We start from the raw sequence: 13,854 nt of genomic DNA, 5'->3' as shown, positions 1-13,854 counted from the left end.
AGGAACTTGTATTCCTGGATATTTTGTCACCAGAAATAGGAAACAACCACCACCTTTTCTCTTTAAATATCCTTGCTAACTCACTTAGGTCATGTACCTAAGTGGTTGTGCCACAGTCTGCCTGGGCACAATTCACGAGCCACTTATCAAGCAGAAATGAACTTTATTTTTAGAACACACATGCCACACCACACAAGCTCTTCAGGAATTCTCTCAGAGCCCAACTGCCACCACCGGCTTCCCACAAGCCTCTCAACCCCCTCTCCTCCTGCTCTTGAGGCTGATTGGCTGGGTCGCATGGGTGGAGCCAAAAAAGTCCCCCAATGAGCAGCTCCATGGTCTGAAAAGGCGGGGAAACAGCCCAATGAGCATCACCGCAGAGGAGCCAATCAGCTGGCAGCTGGAAGTTTGCTGGGGCCACTGTGAGCCAATCATCAGCTGGCATCTGGAAGTTTGCTGGCAGCTGGAAGTTTGGCTGGGGCCTCTTCGGCTGTGACTCTCAACATCTCCCCCTCTCTGTTTAAACAAAAAGCATGTGGCTTAGGGACTGTGTCTGCCTTAGGTTGTCCAATACTACATATGGCCCTTACCCGTCATCAGATGAGCTGACCTCAAGGCATCAGCCTCCTGACTTAGGTTGGTACCATTGCAATTGTATCTTACCCATCATTGACTACCGGTCCAGCATACAGCCACACCTGTGGATAGGTTTTTGTACCAGCAGGGGGTGAGGTTCTTTGCCTCACCTCTGTTGGCCCCCAAATTTTAGCTGAACGACCATCACAAGCACAAGGGAGGAGGATACACAAAGCCAATTGATGGCTCTTTTTGGAAAAGTTGTACCACTGATGACAACATCAGCAAAAATAACCCAACACTACCACAAGTCGCTGCACTAACAGATAGTTCACAATGCATACAAGTGAGTTTACAATACATACAAGTGATACATAGTCCAGGCAAGTTCTGCAAGCACTTCAGTGATAGCTATTGCAGAAGCTGTAGACTGGTTTTATCATTTTCTTCACCAGCATGGGATGAAGATAGGAATTCTGGCAATAATGGCTAAAGAAAAAATTATGTAACATTCCAGAAGGCACTAAAAGAAAACAATTTTCTGAACAATTTACATTATCTTGAACAGAATTATTAAATATAATGAAAAGGAAAGGTGAAAGTAAATAAACAGATCTGTTAATCTGTTTTTTTGTTCACATATTAAAACAATCCTCAAGAGCTGTTTACCCAATTGAAATTAAACCATTTAAATTACGAGAAAAAAATTACTTGGATCCATTTTTTCATGAGCACTCATCATATATGATATATGAACATACATACATACAAACATACAACACAATACACAAGTGTGCACACATAATATAATGCATACAACACATAGCATAATAGTAAAGGCTTTATAACTTTTTACAGGTGAAATCTCCATTGCAATGTTTAAAAACTCTATAGTCAAAAAATAGAACTGATCAGCAAAACATTAACCTAGGTCTGTATGAGCTCAAAAAACAAAATAGAACTTCATGATGTGGGAAAGGGCAATAATAAAATAGATATTGAAAAAAGCATCCTGATTCTGTCGCAGATGTAAGGATAGCCAAACTGGAGTTCTGTATAACAGCTGTTATGGATTTGAGCCAAATCATCTTCTTTGTGGTCTGTAGAAATCACTTTAGTTAATCTCTCTGGAATCCAAATTGGCTGCTGTTCTCCATGTGGAAACACACAAACAGACCCCCAACTCCAGACAATTACTGGGTCAGGCCTTTCAATTGTCCTTTTAGAATATCCTTCCAAAGTACCTTGGGCTTATGTACGTTTTTTGGACACATATGCATTCCGCAACACTAAGCCCTGATGAATCCAAATCTTAAAAGTTTAGAGTAAAAGAGGTTATTTTAAGTTTATCTTTGGGGAATATATACCCCTTCCCAATTCCATCTTTTTGCTTTAATAAGTACATTTTAATAGTTTGATGAGCTCTTTCAACTATGCCTTGTCCCTGTGGATTGTATGGGATTCCTGTTATATGAGTAATGCCAAATGATGAGCACAATTGTTTAAAAGAGGTAGAAGTATAACCAGGGGCATTATCTGTTTTTAATTGTTTTGGAACGCCCACAGTGGCAAAATTTTGTAAGCAATGAGCTATAATAGCTTTAGTTTTTTCTCCAGCATGAAGGGAGCCCATCAAAAATCCGGGAGAAGTATCAACATCATCATGCAAATATTTTAATTTTCCAAATTCTGGAAAGTGTGTGACGTCCATCTGCCAAATATGATTAGGTATCAGTCCTCTAGGATTGGCTCCAAGATTAACTTGTTGTAAAAGGTCACACAATTTTGACATTGTTTTATTATTTGTCTAGCTTGTACCTTAGTTATTTTAAAACACTTTTGTAAAGTATTAGCATTGACATGAAACTTTTTATGAAAATTTGTAGCTTCTTCTAGTGTAGAGAAAATATGTATTTCATGTGTAGTTTTATCTGTTAAATCATTGCCCAAAATAAGGGCTCCAGGCAATCCTGTATGTGCCCTGATATGTCCTATAAAGAATGGATCTTTTCTGTCCCAGATTAGACTTTGTATAGTGCAAAGCAAAGAGAAAAGAGTAGAGGAAGTCAAAATCCTACCAGCATCTTCAAGGGATACTATAGTATTAAATATATACTGACTATCAGAAAAAAAAATTAAATACAGAATCTTTAAACATCACAAAAGCTTGTAATACTGCATTAAGCTCTACCTTTTGAGCTGGTTGTTTGGGTACTAAAAATGTAAAAGTTTGACCAGGGGTAACTACTGCTGCTGTACCATCAGTGAATACATTTTGAGCATTCATGGGAGGTGTTTTTCTTGTCATTTTTGGAAAAATTACAGGATGCAATGAACAAAAAGACAGTAAAGGATTAGATGGTAAGTGGTTATGAAATGAAACATTAGATTTGCACATGATTATTGCCAAAGTATTTAAATCATTAACTAACTCCTCAATTTGATCCATAGTATATGGAGTAATACTTTTATTGGGAGAAATTCCAAACACTCCCTTTGCTGCTTTTATTCCTTTGAGTATTAATTGTCCTACAGCCTCAGGATACCTAGTGAGAATAGTGTTAGGCGAATAAGTTAAATGTATCCATAATAATAGAACTTCTTGCCAAAATACGCCTGTAGGAATATTTTTTGTTGGTATTACAATAAATAGTAAAGATAAACGTATATCAATTCTATCCAAATGCATATTTTCCATATATGTTTCAATGATTTTTAATGCCTTTCTTGCTTCAGGCGTTAACATTCAGGGTGAATTTGGATCTGATGGACGTTTTAGGATATCAAATAAAGGTCCTAACTCTCCTGTTGGTATACCTAGATAAGGCCTTATCCAATTTATGTCTCCTAATAATATTGAAAGTCATTAAGTGATTTGAGTTGATCTTCTCGTATTTGAATTTTTGGTGAACAGGCCATGGTTGAGGATAATAGAATTCCTAAATAAGTAATTGGAAAATTTAATTGCACTTTATCTATTGCTATCTCTAGATTATAATTTTTTAATAAGTTTGTAAGTGTGGCATAACATTCTAGCAATGTGTTTTTATCTTTGTGTGCTAATAATACATCATCCATATAGTGAAATATTTTTAGTTCAGGATTTTGATTTCTAAGTGGCTGGATTACTTTTTAACATAAATTTGACACATAGTTGGGCTGTTAGCCATCCCTTGAGGAAGTACTTTCCATTCATATCTCTGATCAGGACCTTCATGATTCAGTGCAGGGATAGTAAATGCAAAACGTGGACTATCCTCAGGATGTATTGGAATTGAAAAAAAAAAAATCTTTAATATCTGTAACTAAAACATACCAGGTTTTTGGCACAGCAGACAATTGAGGAATCCCGGATTGAGCAGGTCCCATAATAACCATCTCATTATTAATGGCTCTTAAATCTTGCAATAATCTCCATTTACCATATTTCTTTTTCATGACAAAAATGGGAGTATTATGGGGAGATACAGAAGGTTGTAAATATCCTTCCGCTAATTGTTGTTTGACCAGGTCATGGGCTGCTTGTATCTTTTCTTTAGTCCGGGGCCCCTGAGGAAGCCATATTGGTCTTTCTGATTTCCAAGTAATTTTTATTGTCTCAGTGACCCCTCCTGAAAATCCAACCCATGTCTGTCTGTTCCTTGATCTATTTGTATTGGTGCTGCTATACCTTGTTCTTGTTCTCATAATCTTTTTCCTTTCCTAAAACCTTGTCTAGCCATAATAGTGGGTGCATTTGGATTGATGTTATTTATTAATGTTAGTCCTAATTGATCTAGGACATCTCATCCCCATAAATTTACGGGAAGATGATCCAATACATATGGCTGTATAGTTCCTTCACATCCTTCAGGATCCTTCCAATCTAATACCATTGCACTTCTATGGGGATTAGTCGCCACTCCTAGACCTTGAAGTGTTTCAGTGGCTTGTTGTAACGGCCAATGTTTTGGCCATTCTTGACGAGAGATGATGCTAAGGTCTGCACCTGTATCCAGTAGGCCATTAAATTCGTGTCCTTGAATATTTAGTTTTAGCATGGGGCGAGAATCTAAATTTAAAGACAGCATAGCCCAATCTACACCTGTGGAGCCTAATCCCCTGGAAACTCTTTCTACAGTATGACTGGAAAATTTATATTATAGGCTGGGTATTATTAGTAACTGTGCTATTCTATCTCCTGGTGAAATTACTGATATACCCTTTGGAGAACTAGCTATAATTTTTATTTCACCTTCTTAATCGGTATCAATTACCCCAGGACTTATCATACGTCCTTTTAGAGTAGAAGAACTGTGCCCCAATAATAAGCCTACTCTTCCTTTGGGAAGAGGCCCTTTTACCCCTCTGGGAATGATTTTAACTCCCATTTCTGGAGTTAGTTCTGTTCTGGTGGAGGCGCAGATGTCCAATCCTGCACTTCCTCTGGTTTGTCTAGTGAGGGATCTAATGGAAAATGTGTCCTGGGCACTACCCTGATGGAGTTGCTGGGTTCCTCCAGTGCCCCATATATTTGTGGTCTTGGGCCCCGGAGCATTGGGCCCCCCTGTCCATTTTTTGGCAATGGAGTCTGATGCCTTTCTCCATGATATCGTGTATAGACATTTGGTCTTGTTCGTTTTTTGATTAATGAGCACCTTCTATGGTGGTTTGAGAACTGCATTCATTAGCCCAATGTCTCCCTCTATGGCATCGTGGGAAAATACCCAGTATTCTACTCCTTTGATACCTAGTTTTGTTAAACCCTCCTCCTATGGGTCAATGCCTTTTAAAATGTCCTGTTTGTTCACAATTGTAGCATGTTTTTGGCCTGGCATCTAAAACCTGTTGTACTGTAGCTGCCAAGACTTGTCCTTGTTCATTAATGTCTCTACATAATTTAATATATGTGTTTAAATCTTCATGTTTCCATGGTCTAATGCCTTCTCTGCACCAACAATTCACTTGCTAATAAGCCAGTCATTTTATTAATGACATTGCTTGTTCTGTATTCCCAAAAACTCTGGTAGCTGTTTGAATAAGCCTATCTACAAATTCAGTGTCAGGTTCATTAGCTCTTTGTATTACCTTAGATAATTGACCTTGTAAACCTCCATGTCCTTGTAAAGTCTTCCATGCCCTAACCGCATCTGTAGCAATTTGTGAGTATATGGCAGGATCATATGCAATTTGTTGCTGCTGATCCTCATAAGGTCCCTTTCCTAGAAACATATCTAAATTTCTCTAAGGATAACCAGCTGCTGCATTTTGCCTAGCCATCTCCTTGCAAAATTCCTCACTGGCAAACTTTCATAACAGGTATTGTCCTCCATTTAGCACAGCTTTACACATACTAGCCCAATCTGCTGGCATCATGTCCAAGTTGGTAATGGATTTGACCATGCTTACAGTGAAGGGTGCTTGAGGACCATAGGTTGTTACAGCCTCGTTTAGCTGCTTCACTGTTTTGAAATCTAAAGCATGGTGAATTCACTGCCCTCCTGCCTGCTCAAATACCAGACATGTTAATATTTGAGATCCTGTCTCAGGATCCCATCTATCAACTGTGGCGGTTGGGGGCCTCCCAGCATATGAAGGTGGTGCTGTTGGTTGGACACTTACGCCCTCTGGTGTTAGTAGCAGTCTACTGTTGTAACTTTTCCCCTGATGGCTTTTTCTGCTCTAAAATTTCTTCCTCTGTCTGACTAGCTTGAGATACCTTCTCTTTTACTTGAATCTTTTCCTCTGACTAACTTGAGAGACCTTCTCTTTTACTTGAATCAATATGTCTTCTCCTTCCTCTACCATTGTCCAAACTGAAGGCTTTGGACTAAGCAAACAAGATACAAAATCCATATGGCAATGTGCCAACTGGAAGAGTCCCTGGGCTTTTCTTTTCTATTCTTTTAAAATCTTCACCATGATGGTTCCATTGTGACATATTTAACCACTCCTCCTTAAAAAGCCATGGGCTACATTTTTGTATTGTATCAATGTATGCCCTGACTGCTCTTGATTTTACTGGGATGCCTCCTTACTCTAACAATTTAATTAACACTCTTTCAGTTTGTTTTTTTTACTAATTTCTGATCCTATATTTCTACTATAATACAACCCAACAAGATGACACCAAACAAAACTAAAACAGAATGAAACAAAAGTGGAACAACAAAAAATCATTATAATACCCTTTCAATCCTCCTGAAATGTCCATCAGTCCTTTCTCCCTATCTGTTCCTCAGATGCAAATAGTTTTTCCTCAGATGTGAGTGGTTTTTCTTCCATCTTACACATCTCCAGGGACAGGCAACTTAAAACAAAACAAAGGAAGAATCTTAAAATGGCTACTCATCCTCTCACCCTGCCCTCAGGGGTGAGCAGTTTACCTTATCACTTACCCACAGTCATTCCCCGTACAGGCCACCAAATGCTGCAGTCTGGCTGAGCACAATTCAGGAGCCACTTATCAAGCAGAAATGAACTTTATTTTTAGAACACACACACACCGCACCACACGAGCTCTTCAGGAATTCCCTCAGAGCCCAACTGCCACCTCCAGCTTCCCACAAGCCTCTCAATGCCCCCACTCCTTCTGCTCTTGAGGCTGATTGGCTGGGTCGTGTGGGCAGAGCCAAAAAAAGTCCCCCAGTGAGCAACTCTGTCGTCTGAAAGGGCGGGGAAACAGCCCAATGACCATCACCGCAGAGGAGCCAATCAGCTGGCAGCTGGAAGTTTGCTGGGGCCACAGTGAGCCAATCATCAGCTGGCAGCTGGAAGTTTGCTGGCAGCTGGAAGTTTGCTGGGGCCCCTTTGGCTGTGGCTCTCAACAGGTTGAGTACATGGTCAGGATTGACTCTATTTGCTTCTAATTTGTTACATTAATTTTGGACAAGAAATGCTTCATGAGAAAATCTTAGCAGATGTTTTGCAGTAATGCAGGGTTACTCTGTGTAAGCTGAGGTTTTGATATAGAACCCAACTTCCTTCTAAGGTCTTTGAAACTTGGAAAAAAATACACAGAGTACAAAGTCACTGATATCCATAGTATTTCTATTTGAGTTATGATATGGTCAAAAGATAAACGAATGACAATGGCACTTTGCATTTAAAATGCCTAAAAACAGGAGGTTGTCTTAAGCAGAGCACCCCCTCCAAAATCAGCACATCAGGGGCCCTAGAGCACAGGGAAAGCACATTGCTTCCCGAGACCCTGGGGCCCAGAAGACCATGAGACCATATTTTTTTTTAAAAAAAATTAAATTTGTTTTAATTAGTTACACATGACAGTAGGATGCATTTATGCACTTTGATATATCCTACATAGATGGGATACATTTTTTTTCATTTTTTCTGAGTGTACATGTTGCAGAATAGTATTGGCCATGCAATCACATATATGCATACAGTAATAATGTCGGTTTCATTCTACTATCTTTCTACCCCCACATCCCCTCCGTATTTTAAAAGTGTAAACAAAAATAAATAAAACCTTTTTTTTTCCTCCAAATGTTATATATGAAGACCAAATCATTTTTCAAGAATAGAGTTGAAAATGACATTTTCCAGATACGGAAACCTGGATGTATTCATCCACAGGGCATACACAAATAGAATACGTTGAGGATCCAGATAAATAAAAACAGAAGTTGTCCAGGACTCAGAAAAATGAGAAATGATGGGAACCTGGACTTTGCAGATCAGAAGAAAGAATCAAATGCATGATAAATGACCAGGAGAACCCAAGACACTATGTTTGGTCTGGGTGGTAAAGAATGGCAGCAGATATGTGTCCATCCATTCCTTCTGCTCAGATCCCATTCTTTTTTGGACTTTTCTTTCAAAACACAAGTACAATGGTGATATTTATCTGAATTTCTTGAGGGCCATAACAGGCTTCCAACTAGGCACAGGGCACCTTCCACAGTCATGGTGACCTTTCCTTTCGCATCATTGCCCTCCTGACTGCTGTGACAGGACACCTCGTGGTGGCTCTGATTGGCATTTCCTTGAGAATTGATGGATATTGAGCATCTTTTCTTTGTTCGTTGGCCACATACGTGTTTTTGCTTGGGTGAGATATCTATTCATATCTTTTGCTGTTTTTAATGAGGTTATTATTTTTTTACTAAGTTCTGAGGTTTTAATAAAAGTTAATTTTCTTTGTGTGTGGTGCTGGGGACTGAACCCTGAGCCTTGTGCTTACAAGGCTGACACTCTACCAACTGAGCTCCATTCCCAGCCCCAAACATTGAAAATCAACCTCTTTCCTGATATATGATCTGAAAATGTAGTCTTCATCTGTATGTTGTCTGTTGCCAGCTGATTGTTCACCTTTCTGTACAGAAGATTTTTGGTTTCATGTCATCATATTGCTGACTTTGTTGCCTGTACTTTGTGTGTGATATCGCAGAAATCATTTCCTATTCCAATGTCATGAAGATTTCCAACTGTTTTCTTTTGGCACAGATTCAGGTCTCACATCTAGGTCTTCAATCCATCTCGACTTGATCCTTGTGTGTGCTGTAGGAAATGGGTCCATCATTTTTCTTTTGCATACAAATATCTGTTGACAAGACTATTCATACTACATTGGTTATATTTGGCAGTGCTTTTAAAGTCTTCATGACATTGTATGAAGACGTTTACCAAGACACCCCATTCTGTTCCACTAGTTTATAGGTTTACTATTATGCCACTACCATATTTTTTTCTTTCTTCCTTTTTATTTCTTTTGTACACATGTGTGGTTTTCAAGTGTTGGTGGTGAACCCCAGGACCTGTGCATACACACTAGGCAAGTGCTACAACTCCAAGATCCATCCTTAGCCCTAACACACTGTTTTAATTACCATAGATTCATGATATATTTAAAAATTGGGTGTGATTCCATCAGCTTTGTTGGTTTATCAGGGTTGATCTACCTATTCAGGGTCTTGTAGGGTTGCATGTGGATTTTAGCTACCTCGTTTCCTATTTCTGTAAAATATCCTCTTGAGATTTGGAAAAGGGATTGCATCTGATCTGTACATCACTCTGATAGTAAGGACATTTTGATATTGATTCTTCGCATCATGAATATGATGCATGTTTCCTCTGATTCATTGATTGCTTTGTTTTCTTGCAATCATTATAGTTTTCTGGGTACAAGTGTTTTCTTTCCCTGGCCAAGTTTATGCCTCGGTATTTTGCTCTTTATAATGGTTTATTGTGGGGATTGTTCTCTAAATTTTTTTTCCACATATTTTGTGGCAATAGTAAGGAACCAAACAGAATTCTTGGGTTGTTGCCTTTGTGTTCTTCTGAATGCCTGTCAGAATCCTGAAAGGAATTCTGTGGGATCTTTAGTGTTTATACATATGTGAACATGTCACTGATGAGTCAATGTCTCTCCTTCCTTGGAATTTGTATGCTATTGGGTGTCCCTATAATTGATCCGCATGTACTGAGCCACCTGTGTCCCATGGATAAACCCCAGGCCTTCACCATGGATGATGCTATCAACGTGTTGAATTTGGAGGAGATCAAGATGGTTTGGTGCTAATTGTTCAATGTGTAGCCCTCCATCATGAAGTCCCATGTCTCTGGGCTCCTTTTTGGAGGGGTGGGTGTCTTGTGCTACTGGTTCACTCTACTCCATCAACAGTTACTTTGTTCCGGTTTCCAACCTCAGTTTTCCGAGGTTGTGTGTGTCTAGGGTTCTCTTTTTCAATCTGGTTGTGAATGGAATCGTGTTGCTTCACATCTCTGCAACATCCTCCTGATGCACCCCCAAGTTCTTGTAGGTGGTACTTTGATCCTTGTTTTTCTCAAGGAAATTTCTGATTCCACTTGTGAGTTCTCCGTATGTGACCTGTTAAACGATGTTGTTTCATTTCCACGTAGTTGGGACTGACAGTTTTCAGTCTTTAATTTAATCTTCACTCTATGGTGCTTGTTGATATACTTGATAGGATATCAGTATCCTTAAGATTGAGGAGGCTTGTTTGTGACCTGATGTGTGTCCTCTTGTGAGCACTGCTCTGAGCACATCAGAGTAGTGGATTCTGCCCTTGGTGGGATGTTCTGCATGTCTCTTGCGTCCTTTTGGCCTGGTTTACAGCTATACCTTGATGTGTGGTCTTAAGATTGTGTTGCTGTTATTGTGATCTCAGCCACCCAATATCAATTGATTGAGGAGTTTCATTGATTCAGAATTAACACCTATTCATGATAACTTAAACAGCCATTTTGTTCTGTCCTCTAATCTTTTGGTCCCCTTTTCTCCTCTTATCTATGTTCCTTTTCTGATTTTTAAAATGTTTAGTCTCATATTCTTTGCTTCCTTTACTACTTACATTTTTTTATAAAGACATTTTATTTGAGAGTATTTTATATTTGGCTAATTTTTCTAATTAAAGAGAATATATGACAAGTGCATAATTTTCACAGCACTGCTGTCATGATTGGTAAACTTCCCCGTGTGACTTACTGTCTAAACCTGGTGTTTTGACAGCATGTACCTTTCACACAGGAAAGGAGCTACCCACTGCAATGCTTAACGTCTTTGGAAGGCTGAGCAGCACAGAGTGGTGCCTAACAGCATCCGCATGGAGAACACCTCTCCTGGGAGAGGCTGAGATCACAAGTGAGCTTCTCAAAATCAATCTTCACATCAATGGGACAAATCAGCTCTGAAGTTTCAAAGCTCACCAAATGACACTGCGGCACGTTTAGAGTCTTATCCCTTACTTTATAGTTTCATAAAGAATGTTTTCCACAACTGAGTTGATACTTAAAAACACTTTTATGAGGATAAAATATATATAACATAAACATTCTGACCATTTTTCAGCATTCAGTCAAGTGGCCTGGAATCTGTTCACATTATTGCACAACAGTCAACACCACCAACGACAGCACTCACTTCCTAACTGAATATAGGTTCTCCATGTACCAAGGGACAGCGCCCCACTGCCCCCTGTCTTGGTCTCTGGGACACCCTTGTGTTCCTGCTCTGTCACTCTGCCCACTTCAACTCCCACCTTCTTTAAGTACATTTATACAATGTTTGTTCTTTTATGACTAAACTAGCTTCACTAAGTAGAGTAACTTGAGGACTCAGCTAGGCAGCCCCGTGTTCCAGAATATTCTTCCATTTTAAGAGTTGATGATATTCCAGAATGTGCAGAGGCCATTGTGTATTGGTTACATATTCTTATGGTTGTAGGTGTTGAGTTGTTTCTATGTTTGAATATTTAAAGCATGGTTTTAGGAGCAGTGATGTGGAGATGACTGTTTGACTCCCTGCATGTAGAACATGTGTGTGTCTGTGTGTGTATGAGTGTGTACTGTGTGTGTGCTGGATCATGTGATATTTCATTGTAGAATATGTTTACAAAGGTAGTTTAGAAAAATACAGACAATGAAGACAATGCAATATTTGAGAAGCATTGGAACTGTTCTGTATCTAAAAAGAGTTTGGAATAACCCATGTTATAACAAGTGACATCCAACTCACAGGCCCCTATTGGATCTAGTGAGAAACATGACATCCCTGTAATATCTTGTAGAACCACATGGTTTGGCTTTCTTTGATGTAATCGTCATCCACACGTGTCCAAGTGGATGGTTTAACAGAGGGAGTGAAACTTTGCATTGCATATAAATCAAAGACTCTACACACTCTGTCATGATAAATCACTCCAGATTCAGCACAATTTCTCGCCTTAACAGAACTTATCCACCACTCCTACTGAAATGTTTACTGTCTTCTCCCACATGTATCTGAAAATAACAATTATACGTTTTTCAGTATAAATAAACACCAAAGGGCTGAACGAAGCATAGCTATGGGTCACAAGGATCTGGATACAGGAAAATATTGGATCATCCCTCAGTGTGATTCTTGCATAGGAGACAATGCTGTCCAAGATGGACATGACCACGAAGCAACTCATGAGCAGCAGGATTTTCTGGGTGGCCCTCAGTTCTGGGGATGACACTGGAGAGAGGCTGGTGCTGTGGAGACACCGGGACTGCCTCTTGTGCCTGCACAGGAGAGCCACCATGTATCCACTGGAGAGGGCCATTATTCCTATAAAGAAGACTTCCTGAAGGTCAGCAGGATGGACAAGCTGTGACGGAGAAAGAAGGTCATGGGAATGAAGGAGCAGGATTCTGTGACGTACATAAAGTTGTCTGAGGTCCAATTGGGGGTAGCAGCAATGGAGATGAACAGGTGGCTACTGAAGGATGAGTAGATGACCCACAGAAAGAGAAGGATTTATGTTTGAATTTTGCCAAGTAGGAGCTCCTGGGGCTGAGAGTGATGGCTTGGAGGACACTCAGCAGGCAGTTGGCACAGATGGAGAAGCCCCTCATCAACCTGTACAGGTAGATGAGCAATTTACACGTCAGGTCATCCCATCTGCCCCCCTGAGGTATAAAAATGTCAGAAGCTATGAAGCCATTGATGAGCAGAATTACCAGGTGGATTAGGGCCAGGAGACCAATGCGCAGGTCAGTGGGCTTAGGTCTGTGCCCAGTAATGTGCAAGGAGATGTGGACGAGGAGAAGAAGGGCGTTGGCCATGACCCCAACACCAGTCATGGTTTACACGGTGATTCTTATGTGAATATTACTGTACAGTCTGTTGGCTTTGTTCATCTTGCAAGGGAAAGAAAAATATTGTGACCACAGTAACACAAAAAAAATGTCTTTTTTTTTTTTTTTTTTTGCAAATCTGACCTCCTTCATCAATCTCAAATGAACACCACTACCATGAAGAAAAAAAGAAGGTTCCTCGAACTGTATTTTTATTCCACATGAAAACTCAGTTCTGGTGCTGGGCACAGTGGTGTCTGCCTGAAATCCCAGTGACCCAAGTCGTTGAGGCAGGAGGATCACAAGCGTGAAGCCAGTCTGGGCATCAAGTGAGACCCTGTTTCAAAATACAGAGTCAAAAGGACCAGGTGGAACTTTGTGCTGATGCACTTACCCACCAAGCAGCCTCCAGTACAAAATTAAAAAAAAAAAAAAAAAAAAAAAAAAAAAACAACAACTATGTTCTATTCACACCCTGGAGAACACATGTCCACGCACCGCCTTATCTCAGTACCTTCCAATCTCACTGTGACATCCACAGCGGCATACATATTGATACTTCAGTTTTCTTGTACATAAAAAAAATGCGACATTTATACACAATGGAGTATTACTCTGCATTAATAAATGACAAAATCATAGAATTTGCAGGGAAATGGATGGCATTAGAGCAGATTATGCTAAGTGAAGCTAGCCAATCCCTAAAAAACAAATGCC

The 13,854-nt window shown here is 39.8% G+C and overlaps 1 pseudogene; it reads right to left on the bottom strand.

The window, feature by feature from the left end:
- Positions 1-12,260: 12,260 nt before the first annotated feature.
- Positions 12,261-13,200, bottom strand: LOC139701603 (vomeronasal type-1 receptor 94-like; annotated as a pseudogene).
- Between the last annotated feature and the right edge of the window lie 654 nt (positions 13,201-13,854).

This window comes from Marmota flaviventris, chromosome 13 (genome assembly GCF_047511675.1).
Source record: "Marmota flaviventris isolate mMarFla1 chromosome 13, mMarFla1.hap1, whole genome shotgun sequence".
Lineage (NCBI taxonomy): Eukaryota > Metazoa > Chordata > Mammalia > Rodentia > Sciuridae > Marmota > Marmota flaviventris.
The sequence above is the reverse complement of the archived record's forward strand: the minus strand, read 5'-3'. Positions and strand labels throughout refer to the sequence as shown.